Source organism: Notolabrus celidotus, chromosome 23, assembly GCF_009762535.1.
Source record: "Notolabrus celidotus isolate fNotCel1 chromosome 23, fNotCel1.pri, whole genome shotgun sequence".
Lineage (NCBI taxonomy): Eukaryota > Metazoa > Chordata > Actinopteri > Labriformes > Labridae > Notolabrus > Notolabrus celidotus.
The window spans coordinates 16277759-16297964 of NC_048294.1; the positions used below are offsets into that span (position 1 = coordinate 16277759).

General features: G+C 40.5%; 1 protein-coding gene across 1 annotated transcript in view; it reads right to left on the reverse strand.

Moving 5' to 3' along the window:
* The window catches only part of LOC117807859 (collagen alpha-1(XXV) chain), a 181207-nt gene that overhangs the window by 122611 nt on the left and 38390 nt on the right, over positions 1–20206 (reverse strand). The window lies entirely within an intron of this gene.

The following is a 20206-nucleotide window of genomic DNA, read 5'->3' on the forward strand; positions in this document are numbered from 1 at the left end:
CTAGCCGTCACTCCTCTCAGGATCCAATTAAGAGATCATGAGGAAAATAAAGGCATCCTGGCAACAGGAGGTGACAGCTTTGTTAATGTGATCCAGCTCAATGTTTGGATTCAGTAAGCTGTGTGCTCACAATCTCCATGTCTGATCGTTTTTGCTTCTGTCTGTCAATAACCAAGAGGCTAATGGAGGCGTTAAAATGGTAAAAGTTATATTTTGAAAGCCCTTCGAGACTCTGAAATGAGACGGATAATCTAGCTGTTACTGATGAAACCAATCATCAACTATTTATTCATATGTACATTTCATTACCAGTAAATTGATTAAGAAACAGAGACATTTTCTCTGGTTTCTACATCTAAAACAAAAATAATGCAGCCTTAAAAACAATGAATGCTTATGTGAAGCTAAAGCCATGAGACAGTTAGCCTAGCTTTAAAGAAAGTACTCCTTTAGATAATATGATTCACATAGTTAAAAAGGTCAGCTGATAAAGCTTAGCTACAAGCAAAGCTAGGCTAAGAGTGTCTTATACCTTTAACATCATTTGGGTTGGACAGGTATGACAGTTGCATCAAAATGTATGATGTATGATGTTAGAGAAAAGCCATACACTATAGTCCTCTAAAGATGAGAAGATATTTTTGAAACTAAGCTGCAAAAAAAGCTAACATGCCAATTACAACCATCCTGAAGGGCCACCCCAGGAGCCAATCAAAAAACTCCTTAACCAGATTGACATCAAGCAACTTTTATCTGTGTGAAGCCAATGCAGTAGTGCAACAAACTGCAGTTCCTCAAGTGTCCACTTGAGGGTGGTTCCAAAAGCCCAGGAATCTCCATTAACACACATGTTAACAGCCCATTTTTACAGAAAATACTTCAAACATGTTTACAGCTTTGTACAAAAAGTAGTTTTGGTCTAAGAGTAAATAAGACTAAGAGTTAGGCATGGATTGAGTTGTCTACGGTTAGTCCTCAAGTGGCCGGCCGTGGTTCAGCTCCAACCTTCAACCCCTTTCCTGCTATGTGCAGTTATGCTGCTATAGGCTTAGACTGCCGGGGGATCTGGCGCACTGACACACTGGGATCCTGTCTCAACCCCTTTCCCCCACCCCCCCATCACTTACTTTAACTCTGCCTGTCCCATTGAAAGTTACTGACCATAGACCTTTCTGGAGTCCCTGAGCTCCATTGTCTCGTAGGTCCCTCTGAGCTGCTGTAGGCATCCTCCTGCTGCGGACGTTCCGGACACCTGCTGATACGGACGTGCTGGACTCCAGCGGCAACAGCTTTTACTACTCATTTCATCACTATCACCACTCCCCCTCTCTCTCATTCTCCTCTATCCCTCTTTCAAGATCCAACTCGGTCGAGGCATGATGGTTGTCTAACATGAGTCTGATTCTGCTCGAGGTTTCTGCCTGTTAAAAGGAAGTTTTTCCTTGCCATTGTAACTAGCTAAATACTGCGTTGTGCAATGCTCATGTGGATTAAGGTGGGGTAAGACTGAGTTTTACCCTTTTCTTGAAGTTGGGTCTCTGTTCATAATTTGACATAGAGTGGTCTAGACCTCCTATGTTTGAAAAGCGTCTTGAGATAACGTTTGTTGTGATTTGGCAAGATACAAATAAAGATTGATTGATGTGACTCCCTGCTTACTTTCTCTCTATAACCTGCTCTATCCACTGCCCCATCGAGTCAAAATAAAGGCACACAAGCTTGAAGATATAACTTAAGAAAAGTGATTTAAATGTCTCCACTCTGCTGTGTTTGATACAGCTTTTTGACTATTTAATGTCAGTATAGTTTAAGTAGATGTGATTAGCGAAGAAAAAGGTTAATAATGATATTCATTCCCCCATGTCGGATCCCAATTTGTCCACCCCAGTCCAAAAGTGTGACAATACCCAGCTAATTGTTAAGAAAAGTGAAATGTGAGTCCTACTGGCAAACACTTTCAAACAGTTAAAAAAGTAAACAAGGATATTAGTCTTTGTGAAATGTTTCTGCTTTATACTCCTCTGTTTAATCTGTACAGATTGTACTTTTGTGTTTGACTGAGCAAACAACTCTTGCTCACCACAATGAGAATTCAAGCTAGTGGGGAAGAGTCTCCTGGGACCTATTCACTGTTTTTTCAGGGCACGGCATAAAGAATTCAACAGAGCTTGTACCTGACTTTGCAGGAGAGAGTCACAAAGCATCTCTGCTTGGGTGTTACTGTACGTGATCGGGTGACATGTAAACAATCAGCAGCTTAACCTCTTTCTCTCTGAATAATCCATGAAAGCAAGTGGCTCAGAGACATTCATTAAAAAAACATCTCCAACTGCTTCCCTAACAACATTACCGCGAGGGGACAGAGAGAATACTAATGGCTTCATTTATGTTTTAATTTACATTATCCACCCCGAGCACTGCTTTTATTCCAGTGAGGGAGAAAACGTGGCACTATTGCAAGGGGGTAACTACTGAAACATTGATGGGGATAAAGGTTAACTGTACTTCTCTGAGGGACTCTTGATGACTAATTGATTTGGCATTCGGAACAGGCTGACATGGTGCGTCCCCTTTGAAGGAGAAAGGGGAGTAGTTTTGTTCCTTGCAGACATATCAGACTGTAATTAGAAGATGAAAAACACACCCTCCAGACAGATGTCACGAGAAAACTGTGATTTTGTGTCCCCCAGAGCTGGGGGGCATTTTGTTCTAGAAGGATGGGTAGCAGGAGCTAATTAATCAGACACATATTTTCCTCCTGGCTAGTAACTAATGATTTACGAGCCAGCAAAGTCACATCTGTCACATTTAGTGTACGTGCCTGCTAATTTGTAGAAATGATCCTTACCAAGCATGCAGTGCACGGTGTTAGCTTCTATTTGTAGTACTTCAGGAGTGGAATAACAACATAGCAAAGCTCAAATCAATACTCTTGGCTGTTAATTTGCTGATAGTACATCAAATACAGCATGTGATCGTCAAATACACCCGCAAATCCCTCCTTCATCATCTTAAAAATAACCTCTCCCAGGAAGACACCTGACACGACAACTGTGTTTGATGGCGGACGCTGGTATGCAGAGAGCCCGTCCAGCATGGAGAGCTGCTAGCGCCGCCTCCCATTTCAAAGCCAAAGGAGCCGATGGCCCGTCGTACTCATCAGGGCTATTTGAGAGTCTTGACCTCCGACCCCATCACCCACAACCTGATCACATCCCGCTGTGCATGCTTTCAAGTGTTCAACCCTCTAACCCTCACGCCATGCCCTTGGATTTTAAGTGCGAAACGTGTATCCATTACCCAGTTCCTTGTCTGAGCATCACCAGACTTCTCTAAGAAGCGATATTGGATTGCAACGATATCACACTTACAACATACTGTACATATCTGCATGTTAAAAACACTGACATCATGTTAGTGTTCTTATCCAAAACATAGAGGCAATATTCATCATCATAAAGCTTCTTAAGTTTCTCTCTTAAATCCCCTCTCCGCAGAGAATCAGAGGTTGTTTTAACCTTGGCCTCATTGCTCCAGCTTCTCTCCCTCCGGCCTCACTAGCGAATGCATTAGTCAGTGAGTGCCAGGCATAGCTTTCTGTGCCAGTGCTACGACTTGCCTAGCCTGCATCAGGCGCCCTCAGTGCCCCTTCTCCTCCTTGATTCACTGTTACATGAGTGTAATGAAGGCCGAAGCCCAACAGGTGGCATTATTTATAGTGAGCCAGATAACAAAGCGAGCATTTGATAGAAAGTGGAAGAAGTGAGATATAGAAGGAATCAAGGGGGGAGAGGCTGGGTGTGAGGGTCAGGCAGGGAGGTAGACATGATGTGATGTGACAAGAGGAAAAGATGGGATGGCGTGAGGTATGGAAAGGTTGAATCAGGCCATGCTGAGCGTGTGAGTACAAATATGAGAGGGATTAAGATTTTATAATAACCCAGGTCCTAAACTGCTCCAACACCAGAGACGTTGCAACACCATTATTGGTTCCTATACTAATTCCAGTATCAGTGTTGGTTACTAAGGGCGTGGACTTGGCCTACTGGTTAAGTTGCGCGCCCATATAGCGGGCGGCCCGGTTTCGAATCCAGCCTGTGGCTCCTTTACTGCATGTCATTCCCCCACTCTCTCCCAGTTTCCTACACTATCCGCTGTCCTCTCCCTCTATCAATAAAGGGGTAAAAGCCCCCCCAAAAAAATATAACTTAAGAAAAAATAAAAAATCAGTGTTGGTATCTATACAGATATCAGTATTGGTAATGGTATAAAACCAGTAATGGTGCCTATATGAATATCAGAACTGGTGTTGGTGCCTATATTGACACTTGTATTGGCATTGGTATCTTTACCAATACCAGAATTTGAACAAGTACCTGTACTAAAACTAGTATTGAAAACGGGGCCTTTACAGATACCAGTATCTGTATAGGTACTGATACTGATGCTAGTATCAGTATCTGTACCTTGAAGGATACCAGAATTGGTACTGGTACCTATACCAACACCAGTATTGATATTAGTGCCTATATGGTACCAATGCCAATACCTGTATTGGTATTGATGCCTTTTTGACACCATCATATAGGTATTGGTACCTATACCAGTACCACTGCTGGTATTGGTGCTCCTACTGATACCATATAGGTACTAATATAGGTAGCTATACCTGAATCATCAATGGCTCCCAGCACTGTCTAACAAGCAGCATCTGGTATTAGCTGATGCACACACAGATTCAATATTATAATAATTTGCTAGCAGGTTAACCATCAGACAGACAGCAGTGCAGATGCAGTAGTTTGCAGTACTGCTAGTCAAGGATTGCAAAAAAAAAAAACTGCAAGCATTGTTTATTCACTCTTTTTATTTCAAAATGTTTGTTGTCTTGCTAATATCTGATGGAAACTGTTCATCAGCTGATACTCAAGGTAAGATATAAGAATCAGTTTCAGGGAGGAAAAGTTAAAAAAAAGAGGGTCATAGTACTTCTATCCAACACATAGTCATGGCTCTACATATACCTTGAATAGTTGGCTCTGTGGCTGCTAATTACTCCAACCAAACACATATAAATCATTGTGCACAACATGTGCACCACGCAAACAAGTGATTCTTTGTACAATTTATTACTTTGGCAAAAACTAATAAACCTCACATTCAGGGCATCTTTTTCAGTCAAACACCCTGGATACTTTATAAATAAATCAGAGCATATCCTAATAGAATGATTAAAAAAAAACCTGAGTAGGGATCATTTGCTTTACATAAATCCCCTTGTAATGACCATATCAAGCAGATTGATGAGCTTATACTTTGACCACCTAGTTGATGCTATTTGCTGCCTCATATGGCTGCCAGAGCCCAGGAATAAAGTCAGCAGGATTAGAGGTCTTTTGAATTGATCTCTCGTCTCTCTGTGAGGCATTAACACAAACCTCCACCCTAATATTGTCATTAACCCTTTGTGTATCTTGATGTTGCAGCCAAGATTTTTTTTCACATCTTTCTTCCCTGTTCCCTGAAATTAGAAATACTGAGTGGAATATGTGCACATTTTAGAGTCAATTAAAAGAATACATGAGCTGTCTGCCATCTTTGTTATTGTTATTATATCTTGTCTTTATTTCAGAAGTAATCCCACCTGGTATAGAGGGATGCAAACTCAGAGTTTGGTTACACTACATGCCTCATCTAGTCTGTTTTCTGGATGAAAAGGGCACTGCAAATTGCTTGTTACGTAATACAGAGACACAACAGCTTAATGGGGACTTAGTCCTTGTGTTTTCAATGTGGCGATGAAGGGTTAGAGGGAGTATGGATATTTAACACTGACATTAAGCTCTGTGGTATTCTGACCACTTCAAAGCCTTACTAAGTGGCATTTGATCTGGATGCATGTGTTTATTTGCATTACATTTATTTATATTCACATAAAAGCTGAGCGATGCAAGATGCTAGCTTAGTTTTCTGCTGTGTCAGTAATGGTAAGACTCATTTCTACTATTTGGAACCCCTAACAAAGATACTCACTGTATTATGTTGTATAATTTGGTGTTTTTCTGTACAAAAAGTTAGTTAAAAATGGATATATTGAACTCTTGAGAAAGCAGAGTGGGTGGAAGAGATAATACAACAGTAGTAGAAAAAAGTGATTTGACATACCTGAAGTTATCAAAGGCCATCCAAGTCAACCCATTGTTTTTGCAGCCAAATGAGACAAAAAGAAAGAGAAAGAGATCAGGGTTAGTATTTTCACAAGTTTCAGTAGACTTTTATTTCACGGTAAAGCAACTTTGGCATCACTTTAATGTTGACTTCTTCAATTCAGAGCAGTGAGAGTGCAACAAATTGTCATTTAAACACATAGCCAAGGTCCTTCAGCTGTCAACACAAGTTCAAGTGCGTGTCAGAACACAGTGGCCTTCTAAGAGATGACATTTGAAGCGGCTGGTCTAAAAACACTCAGAGTCAAAACTGTATCTTTCCAGATCCATTTCCCAGGAGAGAAATGAACAACTTTATCTCTAATGTTCAGACCTATCTTACTCTTATTCTTCAGTTTATCACATTTTGACATTTTCTTGATGTCTTTTTGGCAGATTATTCATTTTTCGAGTTAAATATCTGGTGCGCATGTTGCTGCAGTATGAATATTCAAACATCTTGAAGGGAGGGGCAGGGTAGAGAGAAGGGGTGTCAACTTCAGGATATATTACCTGACTGAAAAAACTATCCAGATGGATTTGTTGACACTTTTTTTAACCTGCTGGCAAGGCCTTGTAGCTGTACTGTTGACAGCATGCATAAATACATGGAATATTGACTAAACACACACAATCCCACAATCCCATCTGATGAGTGCCAGACATTCACATTGGACAGCATGGGGTGTCTTCCAGATTAAAATGTTCTTTTCAGGCTACTGTTTGCCTGCAGCTGATTCCTGCTGGTGTACACTGTTGTGGACTACTTTGTACATTTCTAATCTCTCCCCAGTCCATTCTGTGAATCAGAGAGGTGTATGCACTTCATCTCCACGTCAGCATCATGGCTGTTTGTTCTTCCATTGCTTGCATTTGCTCATTTTATGCTTTTATGCCCAATTTACACATTATTCAGCTCAGTTTGTCCCCTGATTAGTTTCTCTTTGTGAATTTGTTCTAACAAAGCAAATCTTGCCTGCAATAAGTGATTAGTTTTGGTATTTCCTCACATCACTGCAATTTTCTACCGGGCTGAGCAAGCTGATCGATGCTCATACTGCTGTGCTTTCATGAATCAATGGCTGTCTGTAGAAGCCAGCAGTCTACACACTGACCTGTGTGCTACAGTACAAATGTAGTGTTATACATGTGTGCAGGGTAAAGACTAGTCAGAACAGGCTACTGTCAGGTGGTTCTTGGAGAATGGCAGCCATAAAACCAGAGCAGATACTGTTGCCAAGTGGCAGCAAAACTGGTGTTTACTGATTCTTTGGTCAAGCAGGAATCTTATTGAAGAACAATTTGGGCCATCAGTGGAAGGGATGTTCCACAAAAAATAATTCTTTGTTGTGTAAACAGCCCACTAGTCTGGTTCCACTTTGCTTCGTTTGAGTGGTTATTAATTTTGACCATAGTCTACATACTTTATCTCCATTGTCTAGATCAAAATGCAGTCTGTCAAGTCATGGCACAAATCTATGGCTCTGTATCCATACATTTGACACTGTGACCATCCTAACAGAAAAAACGATCAAGTAGTCTGACCTCTGCATAAATGTGCACATCCCTAATCAGCTGCTCCCTCCTGGTTGGTTTGAGTCAGTTGACATTTAGTGTATCATCAAGTTAGGCACTAAATCTGGGTTTCTAGTGTTTTCTTTTGGTGACTTGCTCAAAGTTAGTCAGGTATTGTTTCTCATTATGTCTGGTTTTCTATTTGTTGGTTTGTTTTTGGCTCAAATTGAGGCTTGGAAGCAAATAAGAATCCATTAGGCTTCCTGACAAACAGAAAGAATCCTCTGACAGTGGAAATATTAATTTGCACTGCATTTGAACCATGCGTCACATGAATTCTATTGTGTAAAAATAGGTGTAGTAGGTTTTATTTGATGTGTGTTGTTTTGCAGTGGTTTTATAGAGGGATATGTCCACTGTACTGGATAATTGTCTGTGAAGTAGTTCCAATGAGGGGTATAAATGGTTTGTGTGTAAGTTGCATTATTAAGCTCCTTGAACTGAGGAAGGAGAAACACTTGAGATGATGAAGATAATTCGTATTCCATACAGCTAACCCAGCTGGTGCTACACTGGTTTAGGCTGGGTCATCCTTCTTCCATACATCTAACCAGTTACACTACATAATCAATCTGTTTTATTTGGTGTGTGCAGCTCTTCTTTAAAAGAGAATCCAATCTGAATCACGGTACATAAGCTACAATCTGATGCATTCTATCTGTGTGATTTAATCTGATTAAATCATAGAAATACAACCAGCTATCTCTGCTGTGATAACCATAGACTTTGCAGAGTTATGAATGGAAAAAAGTGTTCAGCATTGGAGTCTGCTTGCGTTGCTTTTGGCAACCCAAATTCTAAAACAGAAAGAGTTGCCCTTAGTATCTTTATTAATTCAGCCCAGGTTCCTTAATTTGCAACTTCCAACTATAATTTGTAGGGTTTTTTTAAAGCTCCTGTGAGGAGTTTTAGCTGGCAATGAAACTGGCTGAAAATAATACTAATGCCTAAATATGTGCTACAAAAGGAAACAGGACAATCACCATGAGGGCTAATTATTTCTTTCTAGTGATTTTTGACCGCTGCTTCAGGGTAGGTGTCAAACAAATTGAATACTGCCAAGTTAGCCTTTGTTTACACTATTAACAACAAAGACTCAAAGTGGGGGAGACGTTTGAATTTGAAAAGAAGCACAAGAAGTTACGTCATAAAACTTCTTAAACATGTACAGGAGAAAATAATCCAAAAAAAGAACCCATTTGTTTACAGGGGGCGCCTAAATCAATATTAACCAAAGAGTTCACCACATTAGCTTTAAGGTAGGGATCAAGAAACCAGTGGTTTGCACAAGGGGATCTGAGCACTAAGACACTTGTTGGTTTAAAGTCAAGGCTGATGAGTTGTTTAAGTCGTTAAAGTAGTTCTAAAAATAATTTCCAGGCCTTTCCAACCATGTTTGGGTCACCTGGGATTACATGAATACTTTGTCAGTGAGCAGATATGGTATAGAAAAATCATGCACTCTTTCATATTAACGCAGGCCATACTACTGCAGAGGTACTTGTGTTTTACATAAGTGTTTACACATTTCTCATAAAGTTCAACAGGGCCTGAGGCCTTTAAGAAGTTCCATAAATCCTGTGTTTGGATGCCCGAATATTTTCTTGTGTTTATGACCAGTAAACCTGCCATGCTCTGGATTTCTCAAGAAGCCCGGTTCTTTTTCCAAGCTCCAGGGTGCAAGTGGCTCCGCACTCCATTCTCCATTTATTTTTGAGCTGTTCTGTGTTAAACAGCCAGGTCAGAGCCTGGCTTTGACCTGGTTTTTCCTGGTTCTTTGTTTCACTCATTTGGGGCCTGGGATCAAGGAATCCAACTAATGCAGAAAGCACATGCTAAAAGGAAGGCAGTGCTGCAGCTAGGAAGCTCATTATTCTGTGTAAGCTTATTTGTGCTATGTAGAGCTTGCCAAGGCTGTTATATTTCAGTTTTTGAAGACTCTCTGTATTTCTCCATGTACCATGTCTTTTAAACACTCTGATCTGTGCAAATTCAAGAAATACATTTTAAGATCCTTGAATTCATCCTTGATTTAATTCAATGGAGCACAATTGGAATTCCAGAATGTGCAGGCATCCCAAGGGACATCAACCTGTTTTAATATAAAAATCCATCCCTATGCAATTCCCTGCAATGCACTTCAAGCAAAGACACACTGCTTTCTCTGGAGTTAATTATGACACTTTTCAGAAGACCACTACCACCTAGATTGGATTTGATCTAGCTGTCAGACTCCTAACCATCTGCAGGCGCTGAAGAAGTGATAACACACAAGGAAAACTGGCAAATGGAAGTCCTGCTCTCTATTTCAAGTACAGTCACAGCTCTCCCTTAGACCAGGTTGTAACACATGAGCTCTAAAGTGCATGAATCTCTTGTCTGAGCAGCTAGCTCTCTATGCTAGAAGGACTTTCATCATGCTTTGTGACACAGCCAGTAATTGGAGTGTGCTCTGCCTTGAAGCACAAACACACGCTCCAGCAATAGTGTGCTGCTTTGATTTACATTCTTTCATTACGCACAGACCCGCCCACCATGAGTTAAATCTGTGGGTGCTGAAAAGTCAACTGAACTCTGATATGAGTGCATCCATGTAGCACTTGGAGGACTCCATGGCTCCAGAATCTCAGCTGTCTGGACGGCCAAGGACGGAGTAAACAGGAGGAGTGGCTCGGTCTAACACGCCTCATCTAGTCTGTACCTCTTTGGTGGGCCCTTTGATTTCATTTCCCCCTGTGATATTTTCATAAATCAGCAACAAGCCAAGGAAGATGGGACAGAGATGGGACAGAGAGGGAGAGGAGAGAGCAAGTCAGAGTTTGGGACACCCGGGAGGGGAACAGCTGTCTTTGAGATTGCTCCAATGTGTGAGCACAAGAGAAAGAATCCTTTTGTTTCTGCGCGGTTTGCCGCTTCGCCGCGGACCTTTCATCTGCGCAGGGCAGACAAAGGCCCCATGCATCTCGGATGAGGCAGAAACCTCAGGAAGCGCGTGCTGGAGAAGTAATGAGCGAGGAGGGAGAAAGCATAAACATGTTCCAGGAAGTGAAACTGCATGTACTCAGAGAAAAAGTGGCTTAACTAGTGCTGATGCTGGACATTCGTCTCTAAAAAAGAGCAGCAGATTGCTAAGTAAGCCTTGTGAGAGTACAGCCTTAAAGACTAAATTAATTAGAGGTGGAGAAGCACATTAGATAATTTTGAATTGCTTTTAACGCTTTGAAGGACACACAATAAGACTCTGAGTGAGAGTCTGCTGCATTAAAGTTTAACTTTCAAAATGACAACTTCACCGTTGTACCTTTTCTTAAAACTTCGTCATGTTTTGTTGTCTTGAAAATCAGTACATGCACGAGAACAGGCATCTCCAGACACCAAAACAAAGATCCACCACTAAAAACAAGATGTGATTAAACTTTGAAATGCATTTTCTTTAACCATGTTGTTTTTTTATACAAGAGTCCAAACACTGAAGCTAGAGTTACACACTTTACCATTGTCAAAAACTCGCTTGATTTTCTCGTTTGACCACAAAATGCCAAAAGGGTATCTTTTATGAGCCATGTAGTTCTGTGTAGTGTAGTAGATGTATGGTTACAAAAGGTATTACAAACACAGTTTCCCAAGTAATGGCCAGGGTCCAAATTCATTTTTCCACTGTCAGTAATGATTTCTGAACATAGGGTATACAGTAGGGTTGTCATAATACCAGAAATTTAGACTTTGATAGGAGTAAAAATCCAATGAAATGGATACCTGTTTTGATACCACAGAGACCAGCCATAAAATTATGACCACTTGTAGATGGAGTAAATAACACTGATTATCTAGCACCTGTCAGTGGCTGGGAAATGTTCAGCAGCAAGTGAACATTTTGTCCTAATTTTTGACCTTTTTAGTCAAATTGTGATGGATAAATGACTGGGTCAGAGCATCTCCAAAGCTGCTGCTCTGGTGGGTCCTGTCTGCAGTGGTCAGTATCTACCAAAGGTGGACAAAGGAAAGAAAATTGGTGAACCAAGCAGCAGGATCATGGACCACTAAGGCTCACTGATGCTTGTGGGGAGCAAAAGCTGACCTGTGTGGTCTGATCCAACAGAAGATCTACTGGAGCCCAGATTGCTGAAGAAGTTAAGTTACTTTGTTGTGTATGGGGCTGTTTAGCGGCGGAAAAGTCATGGCTTACTGCATCTCCCTCTACATCTGCCATGCCCTTTACAATCCTGATACAGCCGAGTCGGATGACTGTTCAACATGAGCCTGGTTCTGCTCCAGGTTTCTGCCTTTGTAAAGGTAGTGTTGGGATTAGACTGAATCTTATTCTATAAGATGGGACAACATCTTATCCTGTCTTGATGTTGGGTCTTTTTAAATAATATAAAAAAGAATATGTTTTTTTATTTCTTTTTTTGTATTTGACCTTTATTTAACCAGGAGAAAAACTCATTGAGATTAATAAGTGTGTCCACCTCCAGCTTGTCCAGCATCACCCTAAAATCACCCAGTGAGACACGTCCACCCAGCTTCAGCTCTTTCTGCAATTTGTTCTAAGCAGAGGGAGCTGCAAATTTAAAAGCCTTTTTACCCATCTCCATTCTGACCTTTGGCACAGATAGCAAGAAAATGTCCTGGGATCGAAGAGTGTAAGTGTCTTGAGATGGCATTTGTTGTGAATGAGGGCTTTATAAGTAAAGGTAGGTAAGCTAGTTGGCTGGCTGGCTGATTGGTTGGTTGTGCCCATGCTGACCCCAAACGTGCCTACAATAGGCATGTGACCATCAGAACTGGACCACAGAGCAATGGAAAAAGGTGGCTAAAAGGAACACGGCAATGTTGACCTGGTCTATTGAGCATCTGTAGGATGTGCTGGACAACCAAGTTCACTCACAACTTAAAAGACTTAAAGGCTCTGCTGCTAACAACTTGGTGCCAGATACAAGAGCATACCTTTAGGAGTCAAGTGGCCCCCATGTCTCATCAGGTTAGGGCAGATTTTTGTCCTAATGTGACGGTAGTGGGGCCAATATTAGCAGCCTCGGATTGAAAATATGACTGCGGATCTGTCTTTTTCTTGAGCTCTGGTACTTTTCAATACCATCTAATGTCAAAAATAATGCAGATGTATCATCTTAAAGTGTGCTATTGAAAAGTATCTAAGTTTTCTATTATCTTTTTTCAATTGAGCCTCCTGGTGTCCTACGACTCATCAGATATTTAAATGTTTGCTGTTGGTTGTTTGATTACGATTTTACATAACTCCAATTTCAAGCTCTATTTTCACCCAGCTGTTTTTATGCAGTCTTTGTCATAATTGGACGCTGCAAGATGTTGGTTTCCCACAACGTGTGGTTGAAAGTCATTTACTCATCAATGGAGAGGGGGGGACCAGATGTTGGCTGCTCTCTTAGTTGTTAAGGATGAGTCTTTGTAAAGACCGTCTGTCTATGTGACTCGTTCTTGAACTGGAGCACAGCAGGCCAGATTATTCCAGATTTTGCATTACGTTAAGGGAAACCAAATGAAAGGCTGGGGCTGAGCATTCCTGCTTAAATCTTTTCGGAAAAACACTGCATCCCAAACTTTGAGGGATGATTTATAAGCACGAGGATCATTCGGAAATCCTGTTTTGCATACATGTTTGGCTTCTGCCTCCAGTATCATTTTCAGTTCATCTGTTTTATACTTACTGAAAACAGTGCAAATGAAGCCACTATGTTTTTAAAAAATGCATTACTGCAGTTTGGGGACAAAATTGTGCTAAACTCAGTCAGACTTTTTACAGATAACAGTTTACAAGGTTTTGAGAAATATTTGAACAGCCGACTGCCCCTGCAAAGAGATGCCTTTGCAAGAAAATCCCCCACTCCAAGAAATACTGTTTATTATCTTCCCATTACACTTGTCAAGCATCCACTTGTGTGGCTCTTTGCGCCGTCTCCTTCAGTCAAAATAAACAAATGTCTTCAAGGAAACCTTGGCAAGAAGCTTCCTTCATCTTCTGTATCAAGAGCACTGCAATATAGACTTTGTTTTTTATAAAGTTTTGTATGACAGAAAAGTTTACAATGAGTATTCCCAGTCTGCCTCTTCTTTCTCACAAATTGGATCCTGGTGGAGCAGTGGGTATGGTTTGCAGTATAGTTGCAGGTGCTACTTTTGAAATGAAGGACTTATTTCATGTAAATGACAAATCCTTAGGTTTCCTCACGGCAAAAACAACCTTACAAATACGGGCCAAATGGCTCATCACTCTCAAATAAATCTAAACAACTTTACAAAGAATTTCTTTATAATGATAACAGTTAATCAAAAGACAATGCTACTGTATGCGTAGCAGAAACACAGCTATTACACTTATGCACAAACATGGAAGTACACTCTTTGCAGTTCACAACAGAGGTTCTTCAGACCAAATACTGCACACAAATCTAGTTTTGAGCATGAAAACTATCAACTCAATCCACTTAACACAACTTGCCTAACATGAAAACAGCACACAGACATGCTAATAAGCAACTGGCTATCAAACCTAGTGGGGTTTGCAGTTTGGGATAGTGATAACTCATCAAAGTATACACCTGTTAGTGATAACTTGTTAATGGCCTCATAGTGATGATTCGTCAGTGCTGACAACCTTCGTATTCGAACAAGATGGACAACTGTCAAGCAGCTGAGTAAAACATTTTTAGATGTTTGTGTTTGGTTTAATTTGAAATTATCAAAAAAATGATAGGCTAAGTTATGGGACGTCACTTCTGTTAGCTTGTTAGCCAGCTAGCTAACTGCTGCTGGGTGTTTGAAACTGCACTTTGTCACACAAGGGTAAGGGTAATATTAAACTGAAGCTCTTTTCACACATGCACAATACTCCCGAAAACTTCTCAACTTTATCTGGGTGAGCTGCATGTGAGAATGCAGAGGACTGAAGTTTTTACTCTGACTTTATCCAGACTTTTTCCAGGTCCATATTCTTATGTATTGTTAGATATCACAGAAATGAATTACATTTTACTGTATGTCTTTTTATACTGTCTTAATTCTACCTATAAAGGGTCTGTTTGAAGCAGTAAGAGGGCACCTGTGACAGAGCTCAGCAAGCTGTTCCCCACTCCTTCAATCATTGTGAGAAGCTAAGCTAAACACATCTTAAAACCATCTCTGTACCAAACAGAGCTGGTGTTGATATTCACATTTAACATCCACTAGTACATGATGAGTTTACCTTGAAAGTATTGACATCTTGACAGGACAAATTAAACCAGCTTACAAAGAATTTTTAAGCCCTTCATCAAGGATACACGTCAAAATAAATGTATACTTTATATTCCACTTGGATGTGAGATTGTATATACCAGTGTCAGGATGAGACATGCTGCAGCCTTGTCCTGGGGAAAACTGTTACATGTGCACAGATCATTCAATGACACACTTGCCTGACACTGACTATGATCTTCTTTCTGCTATTTCACAAGGCTCAACAGCATCACAGCAACAGAACCAGTCAAAAAGGAGGGAATTTAACAGATGGTATTGCTGTGTTTTCTAAAATAGCAGAGGAAAGATACTGTCGCTTCCTGAAGACTGAGAAATGAACTCAGCTTCATCATGCTGTTACTAAAGAGCAATAGCTCAAGAGCTGGTAGTTACTAATAAGTAGCAAGTCTGATGTGGGCTATGAAAAATTCAAAAGAAAAAGCCAGCGCTCTGGCACAAATTATCTACACTCCAGAGATTCAAAGAACCCAGCATGTTGTCACCAAGTATTATCCTGTATTTCGGAGAAGTCTCTCAGCTGCACATATTACAGTCTCTAAACAAAATGAAAAGCAGTCATGCTGTGCTTTTCACTGAGTATTGAGAAAAACAGAGTGCAAATACTTCACTCTCTGCAAGTACAACCGCTTGGAGAAATTGGATGGAGTGTGTGTTTGTGGGAGAATTGCAAATGATTTCCTTTTCCGATTTATCAGTTTTTCTGGCACAGAAAGCAGTTCGTATTGAAGTTAGGTCTCATGAGAGTCCTAGAAATGTCATAACGCAAAAAGTTTACTTAGGAGTCATGTAGAGGAGATGCAATTTGAAAATTCAGAGAGAGTATGTATTAGTCATAAGGGCTGCTGGGTCGATAAGGTCTGGAGTACTTGCTAATGTTTTCTGTTTTGCTGAAGTTGGCTGACTTCACTGGCATTAATAGAAAGCAGGAATAATGCTACAGGGCAAGATAAGCCATTTTTCTTCTTTTTGTGCATCAAAAGTCAGTCCTACCAAGATTTAGAACCCAGTTTTACCAGCCAAAACAACATAATATCACAATACCTGGTACTTATCTTCGATGTTAAGACACATGGAGCCAACAATGACTGCCTAACTTACCTTTATCCTCAATAGTGAACTGAACATATAAAGTAATCATTAAAAAAAGAGGCATAAAAATGGTTTGGCAAGCATCTCTATCCCAAACCTTGTTTTGTGCATGCTTACATTCAGTTTTAATATCTTGAAATAAGATTTATATCAAGACTTTGCGGGTGTATTAAGTGTATTGAGCTATTCTGGCTAGTAATGACTGAAATACACTCAAGTAGTTTTGAGTTTGTTGTAGTGAAGGATGCAAAAATTACCATAATAATTTACAAGGTGCAAGATAAATGCTAGTACTTCCTATTGATCAAACAAACACTCCAAAAACTAAAGATATTCCATTCAGATCCAAACATTCATATAGAGACTATAGCTGTTTGGTGAAACTGCATGAAGAATGAGTCAAACCATTTCAGCTCAGCTTGCAGGCTGTTTTATAGCACCAACAGTTTGTGGCAAAAGCATAAAACAGGGCATTAAACCCAACAGAGTGACTGATAGCACTGCTGTTGAACAATGTGGTGTCACAATTTCAAATAAAAAAAATGGGGGGGGGGGGTGGACGACAAGCTCAAGATAAATAAAAAGTTCAGTCATTCACAGAAATTTGGTTGAAGCTGTCTGTGCTCCAGACGTGTGTTCACAACAAGTTAATCCACGGGGCTTGGTCAGCTGTTGGATCAGACGTGGCAACGAAACTATAAAATATATCACAACGACGACGTCTGTGTTGGCACATGGGAGCCTTGTCTGTGGACTGTATTCACTCGCACCATCTGTCCACTACATGTCACCAGTGAAAGGCACTGGCAACAGCAACAATGGAGGTAATACAACCACCGTTGTGTATGGGAGAACATAAATCATCAGCAAACATTTGATCTACTCTTGGATATTTTATTGGGAAATGGCTTGGTACAAATTTTAAGGAGATATTTGAGTGACCTAATTTATGTAATGTATGAATCCTTCTATCTGTATTGGTATTTGTCCTTCAGGCAACAGGATCAACAAACTATGCACAGATTTATTTTAGTATGTTGTATAATGATGGTGCAGAGCATTAAGATTTTAATATGACCCTACATAACAGGTGTGAATACTAGCTGACTCAGCCCTCAAAGCATCTTCCCTGATCTATTCCAATACTCTACTCTCTGATGTAGATCCAGCAACAGCACTTGAAGAGTAAATACATGCTGCAAACATACTCTATGTAACAGAATCACTTTTGTCATAAATCAAATTGGGCAGTTCTCCTGAGGACTCGTTGCCATTAGTGTCAGCAGGGGGAGCGATGAAAAAGATCAGGAGCTCTGGTATCCTGATGCCAGGGTGAGTGTCGTGCTCAGTTGACACATGTTTGTGACCTGGGCTCAGTTGTGACAGCTGTGAGTGATGATCCTGCCCTGTGAGTTTGTGTAACTGCTACGAATCAGGGGTGATGTGTTGGAGGCACTGGGGAGATTTGATGTCCACTTGTTGGCATTTTGTTTGCGATGGCGCAAAACTGTGAAGAAAAGGGGGCTTCAGAAACAGCTGGTGTCAGATTTAGAACATTCTGTGATGAGTCTCGCGGGTCCCGTAAGAGCTGCAGTTTGGGCAACAAAGGGGTTCAAAACAGCAAGGTAAAGTCTGCGGTTTGAGGAAGAAATGCGTCTGTGCTTACGAACAGGGCATGTGGTAAGATACTGGCAGTTTAGGCCTGATGTTGACAGCTTTGAGGAGTCTGAAACAGTAAACCTTGTCAGTCAATCCTACACTTGGCCTGAGGGGCGAAAATGGAAAGTGATTTGTTGCTTTAGTTTTCTCTTACAAGCACCTCTTTCTTGACAATATTTGGTAAATCAAAAGGGAAGGGGTTTGGGCACCTTTTCCAGGGCCATTCCAGGTGCAAAAAGACTCCTCACATCTAGGTATCTCCTCTTGGATCCTTGGCTTCACACACAGGACAGCTCTTGCATAAGCCAAAGTGATACTTGATGTATGATATAATTTGACTTCACCTAACATTCTGTGTCACAAGTCTTGAAGAATGACCTTTAAAGAAGGAACAGGCTTTCATTTGGGTGGATTTTAACTGGACAAGTAAAGTGGCTCTTCCATTAATTGCCTCATTTACTGTGTGACACAAGACAAACTAGTTAAAAGCCTTCTGACCTGCAAAGAGTCAATCAGGCAATTTCAATGTACTCAGTCAAACAGGGGGTAATTTCCTCACCATTAATCACAGCCGCCCTCGCACTGACAGACGAGACAACTCCTTCTGATCATGGAGATTAATGTGACTGCACATACATTTTGCAGGTTTAGTCCTGCTCTCTGTTGATGCAGCTAAAACTCTGATCTAACTGTCTTACTTTCTTTATCTTACTTTGCACTGAATACTGCGTGGTAGATCATTCAACAACAGAGCATACGCCAGCTTTGCAGTCAGATTCAATTCACACCAGGAAGCCTAAGCTTGGCATGCTGGTAGGATGAATTTCCTTGGTCTCCCAGATGCTTATTAATATGCCCAAGGTAATCAAAACACACCCCAAATATTGCTGCATTAGGTTTAACAAATAGAGAAAACACAATCACTTTTTTGCTATTCGGAGTGCCAACAAAAACTTTGGTAGAGTGCCAAAGTTGGCCCTAAGGCCCCTCTTTGGCTAAGCCTTGGTCTCAACTCAAATTACTGTACAGCCAAAGGAGACAGTCCAAAACTCCCTCCTCTGAAAACCACGGGCAAAAATACCAGAGTGGTCCATGATGGCTGATACCAACCCAGCCTCGTTTACGCTCTCTGTGAATGAATGTCTGTACTCCTGCCTCCGGGTTCAGCGCCAGACATTTCAAACTGAGTGGAGTTACCAGCTGCTCTGGTACCTCAACGGCGACCAACTCCCCTTGCAAAGACATACACCAAATCTCAACTTCCCTATCAAATCCACCACTTACACACACATACACACGCTCACAACACTTGATACCATGAGCTGCAAAGACAGTGGATCAAGGCAGACACAAATAACTGCACTGAAGTTTCATGTGGATCCAGCAGACCCCCCAACTGCCAGTGGCCACTTGTTTGCTTTTAGCATCATCCCCAGTTGACAGGATTTGAGACAGACTGTCTCAATGGTTTCAATGCTTCTTTAAGGACTGGGTCCTCTTCCATTATGACACTTTCACTTAAGAGCAATATAAACTCTTTAAATTGAGTTGCATCAGGCCTGCATTACAACAGTATTTTCTTAAACAGAAAAAAAGTAAAAGTTGACTTAAAGATGTCAAGATATAAACAGTAGTCTCCTTCGCTGTGCTGTGTTACAAAAACATAGTACAATGGCTTAACAAAGTCAACACAGTTCAACCTCAGGGAGACATGGTAGCATGTACCAAATTTTAATGCAATGTATCCAAGGAGAGATAACAAAAATTGTACCAAAGTTGTTGAGAGTAATTCTCTGGTAACCATGAATAAATGTACGCTTTTAAGCTAATGTTTTACAGTAAATACATCTTTCACTAGACATGCAAAGATTTGACCTGCTTGTGACTGCTATGAGGTAATCAAATGTACCATTATCAACACAAATTTATCATTAATTTAATTCATATAGTCTTAACTTATTCATATATACCAACCTAAAAGTGGTGCTTCAGGAAAAGACAGAACAATGAATATCTGCATAAAACTTTATGTTAATCAATCCAAGTGTAGCTTAAAATTGGGATGTTCTGAAGTGACTAATTTCATTGATGTTATTATGAAATTAAAATACTGATGGTCCAACTAGTCTAAAGGTAGGGACACACTCAGAAAACACTAAATGTAGCACAATTTTTATTACATACAGCCAAATGCAGGTTTATAATGTATGCCGTTAAATAATGTCAAATTGGTTTGCCAAGTATAGCTAGCAGTGCTTGATTAGATCTAGGTAGTAGAGCATTAAAGAATTGTGGAAGTAGCCATCAACTAGAGCTACAGCGGTGCACTACAGCTTCAACACAAAATATTACTGCATTTTAAGAAGCCCACAGTAATACAAATGATAAAAATCAACGTTTAG